We start from the raw sequence: 17,147 nt of genomic DNA on the forward strand, positions 1-17,147 counted from the left end.
TGGGTAGAGTCTTTCAGAGGCCCTCTGTGGTAGGCTCCTGTCTTGTTCCCCGTTTTCTCCCTCTTACGAGATGTCTATCCTGTTTGCCTTTCTGAATGAGGACTGAACATCTTACCCAGGGTCCTCCTTCTTGATTAGCTTCTTTAGGTGTACAGGTTTTAGTATGTTTATCCTATATTATATGTCTGATATCAACTTATAAGTGAGTATATATCATGTGTGTCTTTCTGCTTCTGGGATACCACGCTCAAGATGATCTTTTCTATTTTCCACCATTTGCCTGCAAATTTCATTATTTCCTTGTATAAAAACTGCATGGTACTGGCATAGAAATAGGCTGGTGGATCAATGGCATTGAATAAACCCAGAAATAAACTGACACACATATGGACACCTGATTTTTGACAAAGATGCCAAAACCATACAATGGAAAAAAGATAACATCTTCAACAAATGGTATTGGTCTACCTGGATATCTACATGTAGAAAAATGGAAATAGATCCATACTTATCACTCTGCACAAAACTAAAGTCCAAGTGTATCAAAGACCTCAATATAAAACCAGACACACTGAACCTGTTAGAAGAAAAAGTGGGGAAGAGCCTAAAACTCATTGGCACAGGAGACAACTTCCTGAACAGAAGACCAACAGCACAGGCTTTAAGAGCAACAATCAATAAATGGGACCTCATGAAACTGAAAAGCTTCTGTAAAGCAAAGGACACTGTCATCAGAAGAAAACGCCTGCCTACAGATTGGGAAAGGATCTTTACCAACCCTATATCTGACAGAGGGCTAAGATCCAGTTATATAAAGAACTCAAGAAGTTAAACAACAACAAATCAAATAATCTAAATTAAAAATTGGGGTACAGAGCTAAACAGAGAATTCTCAATAGAGGAATATTGAAAGGCTACACTTAAAGGTTCCATAACCTCCCTGACCAGGACCACAGCCCTAGTCCAAGTGTTCAAACACTTGAGTCCATGGGAAACATTCCAGCTTAAACCACTACACCCAGTAAGGAATTTAGACTTTATTGATTTGTTGAAATGAGCTATATATTAAACTTGTTTTTGTTGTTAGGTTGTTTTGTTGTTAGGTTTTCTTGTGTAGCCTGGCTGTCCTGGAACTAGTTCTGTAGAACAGGCTGGCCTCAAACTCACAGAGGTCCTCCTGCCTCTGCCTCCCGAGTGCCAGGATTAAAGGTGTAGGCCACCACTGCCTAGCCTAAGCATTTTTCTACAGTGCAGTTCTTGGGACAGTTGTATGAACAGTTACAGAGAGGCCACTTGGTGGCCAAATGGGTACTGTGTTATGGTATGTTGATGTTTGAAGGCAGCTTCAACGGGGTGCATTCCATATAGAGAATGCTGTTTTTACTCAACTTTGCTTTACCTCAGAGACATGGTTATTTTATTGTTTCTTAGAAACACGTGTAGAAGAGTATTTAATTCACCATTTTTTAAATCTTCCATTAAAATGATGTTTCTCTGTGTTAGAAATTGTTGTTACCATGGAGGGGGGTAAAATAAGAGATATAAGCAATAGATTTACAAAGTATATAAATGGTAGGTCCTAGGGCTAGAGAGTTGGCTCAGAGGTTAAGAACACTTGCTGCTCTTCCAAAGGTCCTGAGTTCAATTCCCAGCAACCGGATAGTGGCTCACAACCATCTATAGAAAGATCTGGTGTGCAGGCAGAATGTTGTATAAATAGTAAATAAATTTTTTAAAAAATGGTGGGTCCTTTTATTCAATTAAAATGCCTTACTTTATAATCAAGAATATGAATACTGTCTCTGTGCATGATTTTGCAGTCCTTAAAACTTTACCTCCCAGCCAGGTGTGGTGCACACCTGTAGTCCCAGTGCTTTGGAGGCAGAGGCAGGCAGATTTCTTAGTTTGAGGCCAGCCTGCTCTACAAAGTGAGTCTAGGACAGCCAACGCTGCACAGAGAAACCCTGTCTCACAAAAACAAACAAACAAACTTTGCCTCCCTGCTAATGCAGATGATCTATACTATTCATTTAGTAGTCAGCTCAGTTAAATTGTCTGAGGAGGAAAAAGCTAATTATACCATCTGTGTGCATGTCAGTATTTTAAATTCAACTTGAGTTTGACTTGAAATAACTCTGCTGCATTAAAGTTTATGAGGAATGTTTTTGGCACACAGTATAAACAGATGAAAAATTTATGCTAACATTTTCATTTTTAATAGCTCTGTAGTATTTTATGTGGTAGTACTGTGCTATCCTTTGTGTTTCGTGAGTCTTAGCTGTTCCCTATTTTTTCCTTTTAGTGTCAGATAAGCAACTATGTATGTGTTGATGTTCAAAAGTAGCTTCAAAGGATTGTAATCCATGTCAAGCATGCTGCCTTTTCTCTAGATAACATGTATGTACACACATGTACACACACACACACAGTGTTGTGTCTGAGAAAGAGAATCCCATGTGTTTCTTGCCCTGTCAGTTGGATGGTGTAAGAAGCAGTGACACTGCTGCAGGAGTGAGCACACACAGCTCACACTAGCTCTCAATTTTTAATACCTATCCAGTAAAAGGAACCAGCCCTTCTTCGGCAAATGGCAGAATTCTTGGAATGGGCAAGGAAATGAAAACTTCAGGAGACCCTGTGACATCTTATAGTGCTGGCATGGAAGAAATAAACACCCTGAGTAATGTGTCAGTACCTGCCGGAAAAATGCCCACTGGCCTGTACCGGAATATGGTGGGGGGGGGTAGAGGCAAAATAAATCAGTATATAATTACCGGATAGAAAAATAATACTGAATTCATATTGATTTCTCTTGTGCAAAAAATTTCAAACCATAAATGAAGCCATGCATGAATAACATAATTTCTTACTTGTTTTGTTTTGACTCAGGTTTTCTCCGTGTAGTCCTGGCTATCTCAGAACTCTCCACTAGGGTGGTCTCAAACTCAAGAGACCCACCTGCCTATGCCTCCCAAGGACTGGGGTCAAAGGTGTGTGCCAGCACCTCCTGGCTTAATTCCTTACTTGTTAAGTGTAAGCTACATGCAGCAATTTTTTTTTCTTCTAAAGAGTGTAGTACAAAAATTTGAGGAAAGAAGAACTTGACTAGGACAGATCTGAGAAATACTATCTTAGTCATGTGATCAGGGTTAGCATCAACAATTATAAGTGTGTTGATAATATTGTTATGACAATGCACATTATTTTTGTGGCTTTCTACACTGAAAATTATAACCCTAGTTTAATCATAAGAAAATGTTAGTCAGATTCCAATTGAAGAAAATTCTACACAGTATTTGAATGGTGCTGGCCAAATTGTCTCTGTCATCATAGTCATCAGAAACAAGGAAGTTAGACACTGTCACAGCCAAGAGTAACCTTGCCTGTTACTAACAATATGTTATTGTTTCAGAATAGTATAAACTGGATAGGATCCTGGAACGGAAAAGGTACATTAAATTAAAACTGAAGAAATGGAATTAGATGGTTGACTTCAGTTAATAATAATGTCTTAATATTAGTGCATTAGCTATGACAAAGGTGCCACTTCAGTGTGAGATGTAAATAGCAGGAACCTGTGTATAGGGTGCAGGAGAACTATGTGTCCTACCTTTGTAATTTTTCTGTGACTCTTCAGCTATTCTTAAAAAATCATTTAAAAGTGATAAATCTTGCATATTTCCAATAGGTATTCCCTATTGCCATTTTGTGAGTACAGAAGTCCTGATCTGTCTGTGGCTGGATTTCCGGAATTTTACCAGATTGGAAGATGAAAGCTGGTGGATTCAGAATACTTTGTCTTTCATCTTGTCAGTGATGTCAAATAGTTTATTTCACAGGCTTATGCCCCCTTTTCCACCCATGAACCTTTATGCTCTTTAGTTTTCTTTCTGGGACATTGGTGTTTTCCTTTTTTGGTTCAGTTCTGTAGGTTAGATCTTTATATGTGGTCTGAGCTTTAGTTAGTTATTTTTCTAAGATTTATGTATTTTTATTTTATCTTCATTGGTGTTTTGCCTGCATGTGTGTCTGAAGGTGCCAGCTCCCCTGAAACTGGAGTCACAGACAGTTGTGAGCTGTCATGTGGGTGCTGGGAACTGAACACAGGTCCTCTGGAAGAGCAGCCAGTGCTCTTAACCACTCAGCCATCTCTGCAACCTCTGGATAGTTTGTTTTTAAGAGATTGTTTATGGACTTTTTAAAAATTGAGGTTTCTCTCTCTCTCTCTCTCTTTGTAGTTTTATATGGTATTTTTTTTTTCCTCTTATAGTTGATTTCTAAGAATAGTTAGGAAATCTTTTATTACAACTAGATTTTAGGTTAATTCTGTGTTTTTGCCCTGTGCAGTGGAGTTTCTGTTTTAAGTACATTGTTTTTATTATTTGGCAGTTTGATCATGCTCACCCCACCTACCTCTTCCCCTCGCAATTTTATGTTTCTCTGTCTCTTTAAATCACACTGAGTCCAGTTTGTGATGCCCATTTAAACATAGGTGGTCCATCTGGTGGATGGCATGGGCATGGTGGGCCTGCCAGGGGCCACACCCTTCAAGTAAACTCTGCCCCTCTGCCAGCTTCTCCTGTCAGTAGCCGAAACAGTGGAGACAGTTGCTCTTTTCACATTTAGATTTTAAGTTTGAAATACTTCACTTAGTACTTTATGGTCCTTGAGGCACTTACATTTTTTTATTATTACATGTGTGTATTTATGGTGATAGGGAAAGAGGGCATGTCCAGAGGTTAGAGGGCAACTGGGAGACTGTTTTCTCCTTCTGTCATTCGAGTCCCAGGACCGAGCTCAGGTTATCAGGTTTGGTAGCAGGTACTTTTACTGAAGAATCATCTTTTTGGCTCCTTGAAGCATTTTAAATGTTCATATTCATACGTTTACCCTTCTTTTTTTAAGATTATTTTTGTTTTTAAATTATGTGTGTATGTGGGGGTGGGGGGAATGTGCATGTGAGTGTGGGTACCTGGGAGGCCAGAGGCATTGGGTACCCCGAAGTTGTAGTTACAAGCGGGTGCGAACTGCCTGACGTGGGTACTGGTGACTGGACTTGAATCCTCTGCAAATGCAGGATGTAACCATTGAGTCAAGCTCTCTAGCCTCAGTGTTTTGTTTTTGTTTTTGAGATTAAAGTCTTACGTAGTAGCTCAGGCTGCCCTCAAAGTCATGGCAGTCTTCCTGTCTCAGCCTCCCAAGTGCAATTACAGGAATAATTCAGCACATCTGGTTGTGTTTGCTCTTGCTGGTAAGAGTTGTTAATGTTCTGTAGAAGATTTAAGGGGAACCCGCTCTCTCAGTTGTGAATCATGTTTATAAATGGTTTTGCAGTTTCAAAGACTCATTTGCAGTTTTTCACTATTAAATTGTACCATATTTTCTAGTATTTTCTTCTGTTGACCATTACTATTATGTTTCTCGGACGATTTTTTTTCTTAGATGAGTAAACTTGTCTCTGATGTATTTCCCATCTTCCTCAAAACTCCTCACTCATTATATCCATTCAGATATTGATAGTGTATTTGGTAGTTAGGAGTTCAATCCGTGAGCCAATTAACTACTCAAGACATCAAAGCTAGTTGTGTGAGTGGATGCTGTCTAATGTAGGGTGATGACTTAGCACAACCTTCTACAAAGGTATTCCTATTTCCCAACAGGGCTTGTAATGAATCTGGTACTGCTGCACTGAAGTTCTAATAGACATTGGGAAGTTGTCCAGTGGTACTGTAGAATTCTTGTTCCTGGAAAATGTTACCAAAAATAAGCTGTTGAGTGTATTCCTTACAGCAGTCAGGGAGCACCATCTTCACGGAGCTGGGAGTGTCTGTGTGGGTGGGCGGAGTGCGCACTGGGAGGATGGGGCACTAGTGGCGACAGTACAGTGATTGGACAGGGCAGCAAGGCTGGAGTGCTGCCTGTTGGGAGGCCGGGCTACAGCTCGTACTTCAGTCCCAAGCTTGACTGGTAGTAGCATAATGTTCACAATAAAAGTTTTAGGGTTGACAGACACAGCAAGGCAAACATCTTGAGGTAAGATAGTCAAACAGTTGGAAGGTGAACAATCATTTACTGCTATTTACTGAAAAAAAATTGAATGGTCTGATGTTGGTTTATGTGAGTTTCTTGGGAAGTTCCTGAAATGAACAATGAAGTTATTTGAAACTCTTATCTTCCTGTCAGGAGTTTCCTGGAATAGTGAAGTCATTTTACTGCAGACAGCTGACTAGCGATGGTTAGTGGAGACTGTGAAATTTAGTGTAGACAGTTTCACTTGTTAGCACTCACTCTGACCTAGTACAGACTTGAAAATGTGTTTATAAAAAGTCAGATTTTCAGTCCCTTCTGTAAAGACAATGCATTCTTTTGATGGGTGATTTAATACTGATTTTTTTTCCCCGGCTCCAGCACTGAGGACCAACTTTAACCTGGTACTGAAGTAGGCAGTTGAATATAAGTTTGCGGCCAGAAAGGACTTCAGAATTGTGGGGGGCAGGGGGGAGTATGGGGGGAGAATGTGAGTTATTACATAGATGCTTTTGAAACCATGTGCCTGGATGGGTTTGTCTAAGAAGAAAACAGTAAGAAAAATTGGTGGGCTTTAAGAGGTGTAATATTTAATGGCTGTACTGCTGTAGGTATGTGGCTAGCTAGAAATGCAGAGTGAGAGCACAAAACTGATAGAGGACTGGTTGGATATTATACTCGAGTGGAGGAAAAGTGATTTATGGCTCATCTATTATGAATAGTGATGTTTTACCGGCATGCATGACTGTGCACTCCATGTGCGCAGTGCTCAAGGAGGCCAGAAGAGTGTAGGGTCTCCTGGACTAAAGATTCAGATTGCTGCGAGCTACCATGTGGGTGCTGGGGTTGAACCAGGGTCCTCTGGAAGAGCTGCCAGTGTTCTTAACTGCTGAACTATCTCCTCAGTGTCCCAAAACAATGTTTTTAAGAATAATGAACCACCATATTAACAAACTGAAAGAAAAAAACCACATGATAATCTCCTTAGATGCTGAAAAAGCATTTGACAAAATCCAACATCCATTCATGTTTAAAGTATTGGAGAGATCAGGGATACAAGGCACACACATATCTAAACATAGTAAAGGCAATATACAGCAAGCCTATAGCCAACATCAAACTAAATGGACAGAAACTTAAATCGATCCCACTGAAATCAGGGACAAGACAAGGCTGCCCACTCTCTCCATATCTCTTCAACATAGTTCTGGAAGTCCTTGCTAGAGCAATAAGACAACTAAAGGAGATCAAGGGGATGCAAATCAGGAAGGAAGAAGTTAAAGTATCACTGTTTGCAGATGATATGATAGCATACCTGAGTGACCCCAAAAATTCTACCAGGGAACTCCTACAGTTAATAAACACCTTCAGCAAAGTGGCCAGATACAAAATTAACTCAAATCAGTAGCCCTCCTGTATACAAAAGACAGAAGGGCTGAGAAAGAAATTAGAGAAACAACACCATTCACAATAGCCACAAAAGACATAAAGTACCTTGGTGTGACCCTAACCAAGCAAGTCAAGGACTTGTATGAAAAAAATTTCAAGTCTCTGAAGAAAGAATTAGATGAAGATATCAGAAGATGGAAAGATCTCCCATGCTCATGGCTAGGCAGTATTAATATAGTAAAAATGGCCATTTTACCAAAAGCAATCTACAGATTCAATGCAATTCCCATCAAATTATCAACACAATTCTTTACAGACCTGGAAAGAAAAATTCTCAACTTCATATGGAATAACAAGAAGCGCAGAATTGCTAAAACAATCCTCTACAATAAAAGATCTTCTGGAGGTATCTCCATCCCTGATCTCAAGCTGTACTACAGAGCAACAGTAATAAAAACTGTATGGGACTGGCATAGAAACAGAATGGTAGATCAATGGAACCGAATAGAAGACCCAGAAATAAACCCACACACTTATGGACACCTCATTTTTGACATAAATGCAAAAACCTTACAATGGAAAAAAGATAGTGTCTTCAACAAATGGTGCTGGTCTAATTGGATGGCTACATGTAGAAAAATGCAAATGGATCCATACTTATCACCCTGCACAAAACTAAAGTCCAAGTGTATCAAAGACTTCAAAACCAGACACACTAAACCTGTTAGAAGAAAAAGTGGGGAAGAGCCTTGAACTCATTGGCACAGGAGACAACTTCCTGAACAGAAGACCAATAGCACAGGCTATAAGAGCAACAATCAATAAATGGGACCTCATGAAACTGAAAAGCTTCTGTAAAGCAAAGGACACTGTCATCAGAAAAAAAAACGACTACCTACAGATTGGGAAAGGATCTTCACCAACCCTGTATCTGACAGAGGGCTAATATGCAGTATATATAAAAAACTCAAGTAGTTAAAAAACAACAAATTAAGTAATCCAATTAAAAAATGGGGAACAACTAAACAGAGAATTCTTGATAGAGGAATATCGAATGGCAGGGAAACACTTAAAGAAATGCTCAATGTCATTAGTCATCAGGGAAATGTAAATCAAAACGACCCTGAGATTTCACCTTACACCCATCAGAATGGCTAAGATCAAAAACTCAAGTGACTGCAGATGCTGGAGAGGTTGTGGAGAAAGGGGAACCCTCCTCCACTGCTGGTGGGAATATAAACTTGTACAACCACTCTGGAAATCAATCTGGCGCTTTCTCAGACAATTAGGAATAGCTTTCCCTCAAGATCCAGCCATAGCACTTCTGGCATATATCCAAAAGAGGCTCAAGTACACAATAAGGATATTTGCTCAACCATGTTTGTAGCAGCTTTATTTGTAATAGCCAGAAGCTGGAAACAGCCCAAATGCCCCTCAACTGAAAAATGGATGCAGAAATTGTGGTACATCTACACAATGGAATACTGCTCAGCAATAAAAAACAAGGAAATCATGAAATTTGCAGGTAAATGGTGGGAACTGGAAAAGATCATTTTGAGTGAGGTATCCCAGAAGCAGAAAGACACAGGGTATATACTCATAAACGGATATTATACATATAATATAGGATAAACCCACTAAAATCTGTACACCTAAAGAAACTAATCAAGAGGGAGGACTCTGGCTAAAATGCTCAATCCCCATCCAGAAAGGCAAAGAGGATGGAAATCAGAAGAAGGAGAAAACAGGAAACAAGTTAGGAGCCTGACACAGAGGACCTCTGAAAGGCTCTGCCCTGCAGACTATCAAAGCAGATGCTAAGACTTATGGCCAACCTTTGGGCAGAGTGCAGGGAATCTTATGAAAGAAGTGGGAGTTAGTAAGACCTGGAGGGGACAGGAGCTCCACAAGGAGAGCAACAGATCCAAAAAATCTGGGCACATGTGTCTTCCCTGAGACTGATAGTCCAACCAAAGTAGCATTTATGGAGATAACCCAGAACCACTGCACAAATGTAGCTCATGACAGTTCAGGCTCCTAGTGGGTTCCATAGTAATGGGGACAGGGACTGTCTCTGACATGAACTGATTGGCCTGCTCTTTGATCACCTCTCCCTGAGGGGGAAGCAGCCTTACCAGGCCACAGAGGAGGACGATGCAGCCACTCCTGATGAGACCTAACAGACTAGGATCAGAAGGAAGGAAAAGAAGACCTCCCCTACCAGTGGACTTGGGGATGGGCATGGGTGGAGAAGGAGGAGGAAGGGAGAGATTGGGAGGGACGAGGGAGGGAACTACAGGGGGGATTCAAAGTAAATAAAGTGTAATTAAAAATAAAATTAAAAAAAGAACTCCCCCCCCCAAAAAAAAAGAATAATGAAGAAGCTGGGGGTATAGCTCAGTTAATACTTGCTGGCTTTGCAAACATGAGTATTTGGGTTTGCTAACCAGATCTATGCTTAAAAAAAAAACCAAAACGCCAGACATGGTGTGATATTGCCTGTTTTTAATTCTAACCCTGGAAGGTTTGTCTGTGTGTGTGTGTGTGTGTGTGTGTGTGTGTGTGTGTGTGTGTGTGTGTGTTTGTTCGTGTTCATGCAATGCACTCAGTTGTGGTTTGGGTGAGAGGTCATCTGTAATTGGAGGGAGAGGCTATGGTTTGAAGTTGATTTGGGGCTGATCAAACACAGTTGAGAGGTAACAATATTGTTGATTAGTGTTCAGGCACATTTCAGTTTGCTGATAAAACTGCAGCTTTGAGTATTCAGCAGTGCTGATGTGAAATGTGCAGATGTAGAGAAAGTTTCAAGTAGATCAGAAGTCAGATAAGTCTGAACTGGCTGGTTTTGTGTATCAGCTGGACACAAGCTAGAGTCATTAGAGAGGAAGGAGCTTCAGTTGAGGAAATAATTGTTTGAGATCCAGCTGTAGGGCATTTTCTCAGTTAGTGATAAGTGGGGAGGGCATAGCCCATGGTGGGTGATATCATCCTAGGCTGGTGGTCCTCAGTTCTAAAAGGAAGCAGGCTGAGCAACCGGGGGAAGCAAGCCAGTAAGCAGCACCCCTCTGTGGCCTCTGCGTCAGCTCCTGCTTCCAGGTTTTAGCCCTCCTTAGTTCCTGTCCTGACTTCCTCCAGTGATGGACTATGAGTTGGAAATGTAAGCCAAACAAATCCTTTCCTCCTCAACTTGCTTTTTGGTCATGGTGTTTTCACTGCAGCAATAGAAACCCCAAGACAGTCTAACACAACCATGCTTTGGTAAGTGTGATGGGGTTACAGTCTGAGAAATATATTGCCAGGATGTAGGAAGTGTCATTTTTGTCCAGGAAGCTCATTGTGCCTAGACAGATTGAGGTAGTGTAGGTCATTTCCTCAGCAAGGCTTTCTTTTTATGTGTTTGTGTGTTCGTGTCTGAAGGTGCACACATGTGCATGGCCAGGGAGAGCCTCAGGTATCGCTGTCAGGGAGGTCATAGCTTCCTTTTTTCAAGACAGAATTTCTCATTGGCCCAGCGCCCAACAATTAGACTCGACTACCTGGTGGTCCTCGAGCCCCAAGTATAATCTTGTTTCTGCCACTCTGTGATGCCTTCAAGAGAGGTAGCAAACCCAAGGGATATGAGGGTGCTGCCAGTATAGTAACGCATACTGTTCCTTAGTGAACTTTTTTCCGATGTAGGTGGGACTACTCTATAACAATAATATAATATACTAAGTCTGTGAGCTAGTAACACTTTTCATTATCAGATCATATGTACTGTGTATAATTGTTTGCATTATGCTCTTAAATGATACAGTGTAGGAGGTTTGTTCACATCAGCATCATTGCAGACACATGAATAATGCATTGTGCTATGGTATCACTAGGTAATAAGAATATTTCTATTATAGTCTTATGGGCCCAACAATATGTGCATTTGCGTTATCAACTTATATGTGGCATGTGACTGCATTCATGTATTTAATAGACTCAAGCATATACCTTCTCCCTGTTCTGTGCATTGGTAGCAGAGTGGCTTTTCCATGCTACCCGATTTCCTTCTGATAGTTAGCATTACATGCCCTTCTCACGTGTCACTAAGCTAAAGAATTGATGATTATTCAGCCTGATTGAACTTGTGCTACTCCACAGAATAGTTCTTGATAGTTTTAACAGGGTATAGAGATCTCTGTTGTTTCTTGAAAAGACAGTGTTTTGGATTATAAGAATAATTTTATAAGGATAAATTATAAGAAAGCTTGGGATGAAGAAGTAGAAAGGCTGATTGTTCTGGGTGGAGGTTTATGGCTGTACAAAGCAGAGAGGCTGTAGGGAAACTTCAGGGAGTTGGCTATCCTCATGATGGCAAAGCACACACTTTGAGTATGAACTCTGGAGATGGGCTGAAATGTCCCAGGGCTGGTGGAAAGGCAGAGCTCTATACAGTGGTAAACTTTTACTTTTCCTGTGAATGTACAAAATAAGACTGTTCACATAACCAGTCTCTCTCCGCCCACTCCCCAGACAGGGTTTCTCTGTGTAGCCTTGGCTTTCCTGGACTCACTTTGTAGCTGAGACTGGCCTCAAACTCACAGAGATCCTCCTGCCTTTACCTCCTAGGGATCACAGGTGTGCACCACCAAGCCTGGCTTAGTTTCTTCTTAATATGTTGCCTAGTGAGAAATTCTGTATTCAGGTTAGTTATTTGAAACCACGAATATTTTTGCAGATTGACCAACAAGAGCTACTTATTCACCCACATTGTTATGATGCAATTTTATGTCAGTGTATACATTTGATGCGCATACTTTGGGAATATGTAGTAGAACCTGTTGAATGTTACATATATGTCAGCCATGAAATATACTTTTTATTTGATATCACATTCTTCTTAGGTCGTTGTTGATTTCTGCCCCCACAACACACACAGGGTTACTCTTTGTAGTCTCTGATTCTCTCTCTCTCTCTTTCTTTCTTTTCTTTTCTTTTCTTTCTTTTTTTTTTTTTTTTTTTCTGTTTCAGAAAGCTTTGTTTTAACTTGGTCCAAGACTTTCGAGGGGCTCCAGGGCGGCTACAAAGTTGCCTAGTGCATGAGAGGTTCATTCAGGGAGGTCCTAAGGCTGGCTGGTGCAGAGCAGAGGAGGGAGCCCTTTGGAAGGTGAGGAGGCCTCCTGGTCGTGCTTGAGAGTGAGCTGCTCAAAGAGATACTCCCCAGAGAGGGTGTAGCATACCAGTCTTTGCTGGCTGTGGCCCAGCCAGCCTCTGGTCAGGTGGTTGCCCATCTTGATGAGCTTCACCTCCTCATTCAGGAAGTGGTTTTCCAAGAAGTCACAGAGATGAGGGTCTGTGTGGGCAGAACCCAGGGAATGAAGATCCAAGAGGGCCTGGTTCAGGTTCTTCTCCAGGGCCAAGGCAGCTTCCATAGCCTCCTGGGTTGTACCCATTCATCTTGAGATGGCTTTTGTGCATCCTGGAAGAGTGCATAAGCCCTTGAGATCAATCTGCAATCTGAGGAGATGCTTGGCGCCCTCGTGCTTCTCCTCAGCTAATTCTCGAAAGAGGTAGCCTACATCCTCCAGAGCCACGTCATCCCTATTAAAATAGCAGCCCAGAGAGGTGGTAGGGGGCCTGTAGGTGCAAGTTGACCAAGCGGTTCACAGCAGTTTCCACTTCGGTGAAATAATTCTGATGAACCTGGGAGGTCATGGCTGATCTGTAGTATGGAGCTGACTGCAGAGAGACGGTGCTGGCTGGTCCTGGCAGCTGAGGGCAGCGAGGAGATGGCCCCAGAGGCTGTGACTGGAGAGACTGGGAGGCAGCTGGAAGCTAAAGAGAGTCCCTGGGTCTGTTCTGTCCAAACACTTGAAGCAAGACTCAGATCCATGGGACCTCCATGGTGCTGCTTTCCTGAGCATCATTCTTTGCTCTCCTTAGTGAAGGAGTCAGAAATTGAATTTAGGTTAGGCTTACTCTGAAACTTCCTTTCAGTTTCTGCTGCTTTAAATTTTCTGTGCTATAAAACTGTCACCATTAGTGCCAGAACTGTTTTTCCCCCTCTACATTTAAAAAATTAATTTATTCTTTTTCATCCCAATCACAGTTTTCCTTCCTCCTCTCCTCCCAGTCCCTCCCTCTCACCTCACCTCCCTGATATCCTCCTCCATCCTCTTTTTCTCCTCAGAAAAGGCTCAAAGAAAGGGAGGCCTGCCATGGATATGAGCCTGCCTTGGCATATCAAGTTGTAGTAGGATTAGGTTCATCTTCTCCACTTGTGGCAAGGCAAGGCAGCCCAGTTAAGGGAAAGGGATCCCAAGGCAGGCATCAGTTAGATACAGCTCCTGCTCCTGCTCTTAGGAGTCCCACATGAAGACCATGCTGCACCACTGTTACATATGTACAGAGGCCTCCATCCATCCCAAGTATGCTCTCTGTTTGGTGGTTCAGTCTCTCTGAGTCCCTAAAGGTTCTGTATGTGTTCTTATGGTATCCTTGACCTCGCCAGAATTGTTTTTATAATTAACATTTCACCAGTGGAGGGATATGTTAACTTCTTGAATTTTGAGGGTTGAGACTGAACAGGTAGTGAGAAATGATTCTATGCTCATGTAGATAATTATTAAGTTGAATCCACTTAATTCTACTTAATAGAAAATTCAGCCAATTAGAAGTATCTTAATCAGAGTTCTGATTAATTAATCATTACTCCATCCATACATCCATCCATCTGTCTGGGACAGGGCTCCTCTCATTGTCTTGTTTTCAGACTGACCCAGAATCCATGATGTTCCTGCTCTGCTTTTTGAGTACTGGAATTACAGGCATTATCATCATCCCCTGCTTCAAGTGTTACTGTTCTAAATGTTTTCTTGTGTTCACATAGGAAACTTTTCTTTGTATATTAAAAAATTCTTTATGTAACTTGCAACTATTTGGACATCTTTGTGCTTTATTTTATACTAATCTGACCCACTATTTCACCTTGCTCTGTTTAATGTTCAGACTGTGCCACAAGATACAAATAAGTTAAAACTGGAAACTGAGAAACAAAAAGTTGTGGCTGTTGAATTTAGCCAGATACAGTTTTCTTCTTAATGTCTTGATTGAGCCCTTACAACTTGGCCTTTGCTATAGACATTGTGAAGAAAGTAGACTGCACTTGTTAGCTGCCGTCTTGTTATGCTCTCTCTGTTTAAAGATTGGTATGTGAGCTATTTCTAATCTTCTACTCAGTAAGTAATGTGGAAGATTTTAGCTCACTCCTCCGCAAATCGTACACAAAGTTTTCTGAAGGTGATGGTCATTATATAGTTTTGAGATCAGCCGATGCAGTGATTGGAAGATGTTTGGGAGAGAAGTCCAGCATCTTTCGAATATTAAGAGTGATATTTTCCTTAACTGTCTGTCCTATAGAGAACATTGCCAGAGGACTGGAGAGTGCTGGCAGCTGTAGTGTGTTGCTAAGGCTTCCATGGTTGCTGAGGAGCGTTGGCCACTACCCACCAGTTTATCTTACATAGGCTTTAATAAAGGGTTAGTTTAGAATAGTAAGAAATCATTATTATGTCATAAATTATGGAAAGACCAAATAACATGCATAGTTGTTCAGTTCAGCTGTGTCTTAGAGACAAAGGGTAGAAAGTTGTCTGCACACTTTTCTTTTTTCTCTCCCTTTGAACATGAGGAAACCATGTTTATATTTTGCCGCATTTTCCAAATACATTCTCATTGAAACCTATGTACATACGTACGGTATCTTGAAAGTAGTTTTTGTGAGAGTGCTTTAAAAACATATAAAAGAAAATACATAGTATTGTTTGGTCAAAACTGTAAAATGTGGATTTTTGGTTTTTTGTTTTTGACTTTTTGGTGATGTAGACCAGGCTGGCCATGAATTCTCAGAGATCCGCCTGCATCTGCCTCTGCCTCCCCTAGTGCCACAGGTGTGTGCCACAGCCCCTGGCTTTTTAAGAGTAATTAAAGAGTAATTAAGAGTTTCATAGAGCATGTTTTGATCAAATTTATCTCCTCCCGAACTCCTTCCAGATTCCTCCCCTTTCCCTACTTGAACTTGTTTTTATCTTTTTTTGACGGATTAAGTCCAGTTCATGCTGCCCTCATCTTGGATGTGCTGAATCCACTGGTGGATTCAGGATGACACTCTTAAAAAATACAAGACTCCTCTCCCAGCAGCTTTCAGTTGCCAAAAAGGGCCTTGGCTAGGGGTAGGACGATGTCAGCTTCCCCTTTGGCTTGGAAGTTAAAGCCGTATTCTCCTGGTAGCTATAATATGTCCTTCAAAATATGTAAATGTGTAGTATTGTTTAATTTTCCAAATTAAAATTAGGCCCTCCATGGCAGCTCAGTGTCCAAATGGGTTCCCTAGTAATGGGAACAGGGACTGTCTCTGACATAAACTGATTGGCCTGCTCTTTGATCACCTCCCCTTCACGGGAGTGCAGCCTTACCTGGCCACTGAGGAAGACAATGCAGCCAGTCCTGGTGAGACCTGATAGACTAGGGTCAGATGGAAGGGGAGGAGGACCTCCCCTATCAGTGGACTGAGGGAGGGGCACAGGTGGAGAAGAGAGAGGGTGGATGGGATTGGGAGGGGAAAAGGGAGGGATCTACACGTGGGCTACAAAGGGAATAAATTGTAATTAATAAAAATAAAATATAAAAAATCAGGCCCTCATTAATTTCTTACATTTAGAGTTTAGAAGTGATTAAATCTATTCTTAGAAAATTATTATTTTGAGGATTTTGTTTTGTTTTTTGACAGGGTCTCATTTTGTAGCTTTGGCTGGCCTAGATCTCACTATGTATTTTTAATTATTGTGTACTTGTGTGTGTTGGTGTGTGGGTATGTGTACATGAGTATTGTGCCTGCAGAGGCCTGAGGTGTCAGATTCCTTAGAACTAGAATTAGACACCTGGTTATGAACCACCAGACATGGGCGCTGGGAACTAAACTCTTGACCTCTGGAAGAGCAGTATGCTCTTAACCACTGAGATATTTCTCCAGTTTCTTAAGAGGTAATTAAAAGGATGGGTGGATGATTGGCTAGATTTCATAGAGTATGCTCACAACATTATAATCTTAGCCTTTCAACTTTGTAGACTGACAAACGTTAGTTTCTTTTAATGTGATATATACGCTAGAAACACTTAATGCTAATTAAAAAGTAGAATATAGTGTAAATTTAGACACTAAATGGGCCTGGTGTTAACAGGCCTGTATTACTGCCTATTTAGGAGGCTGAAGCAGGAGGATCACAAGTTTAAGGCCTGCCTAGGTTTACAGAGGGAGAAGATCAAGACCAGCCTGTTCAACTTAGTAAGTGACAGTCTTGAAACAGCAGATAAAAAGAGGGCTGTGCATGGGTACCCTAGTGCTTGCCCACCTGCAGTGAATAAGTGTCACCGCTCTAGAGGTGATGGCACAGAGGATGGAGCCAGTAAGACCAAAAGTCTCACGCACGAGCCAGTGCAAAGCCTCAGACTTTTTATACTTTAGGGTCAAGAAGGGTCAAGAAGATCTTACGTGTTCAAGCTGTATGTAATCACAGGGACAAGCCACATGTGACAAAATCATATTTTTTAATAGAGGCATCTAAAGGGTAGTTTAAACATTTAATTGAGTAACTGCCATAACTTCAGTGATTGATCTGAAGTAAACTCCCTATCTGCTGCACCTAGGAGGAACGTAAAAACATATTCCAAGAACAGTTTCATGTTCTGAGGTCACAAGACTC

At 41.2% G+C, this 17,147-nt stretch overlaps 1 protein-coding gene and 1 pseudogene across 3 annotated transcripts in view; one reads left to right on the top strand and one right to left on the bottom strand.

Moving 5' to 3' along the window:
* Cdk17 (cyclin dependent kinase 17) overlaps nt 1–17,147 on the top strand; it is a 79,033-nt gene that overhangs the window by 13,347 nt on the left and 48,539 nt on the right. The window lies entirely within an intron of this gene.
* On the bottom strand, nt 12,510–13,101 carry LOC129691643 (ferritin light chain 1-like; annotated as a pseudogene).

The sequence above is a fragment of the Psammomys obesus genome, unplaced genomic scaffold, assembly GCF_907164565.1.
Source record: "Psammomys obesus unplaced genomic scaffold, mPsaObe1.curated_primary_1811, whole genome shotgun sequence".
Taxonomy (NCBI): Eukaryota; Metazoa; Chordata; class Mammalia; order Rodentia; family Muridae; genus Psammomys; species Psammomys obesus.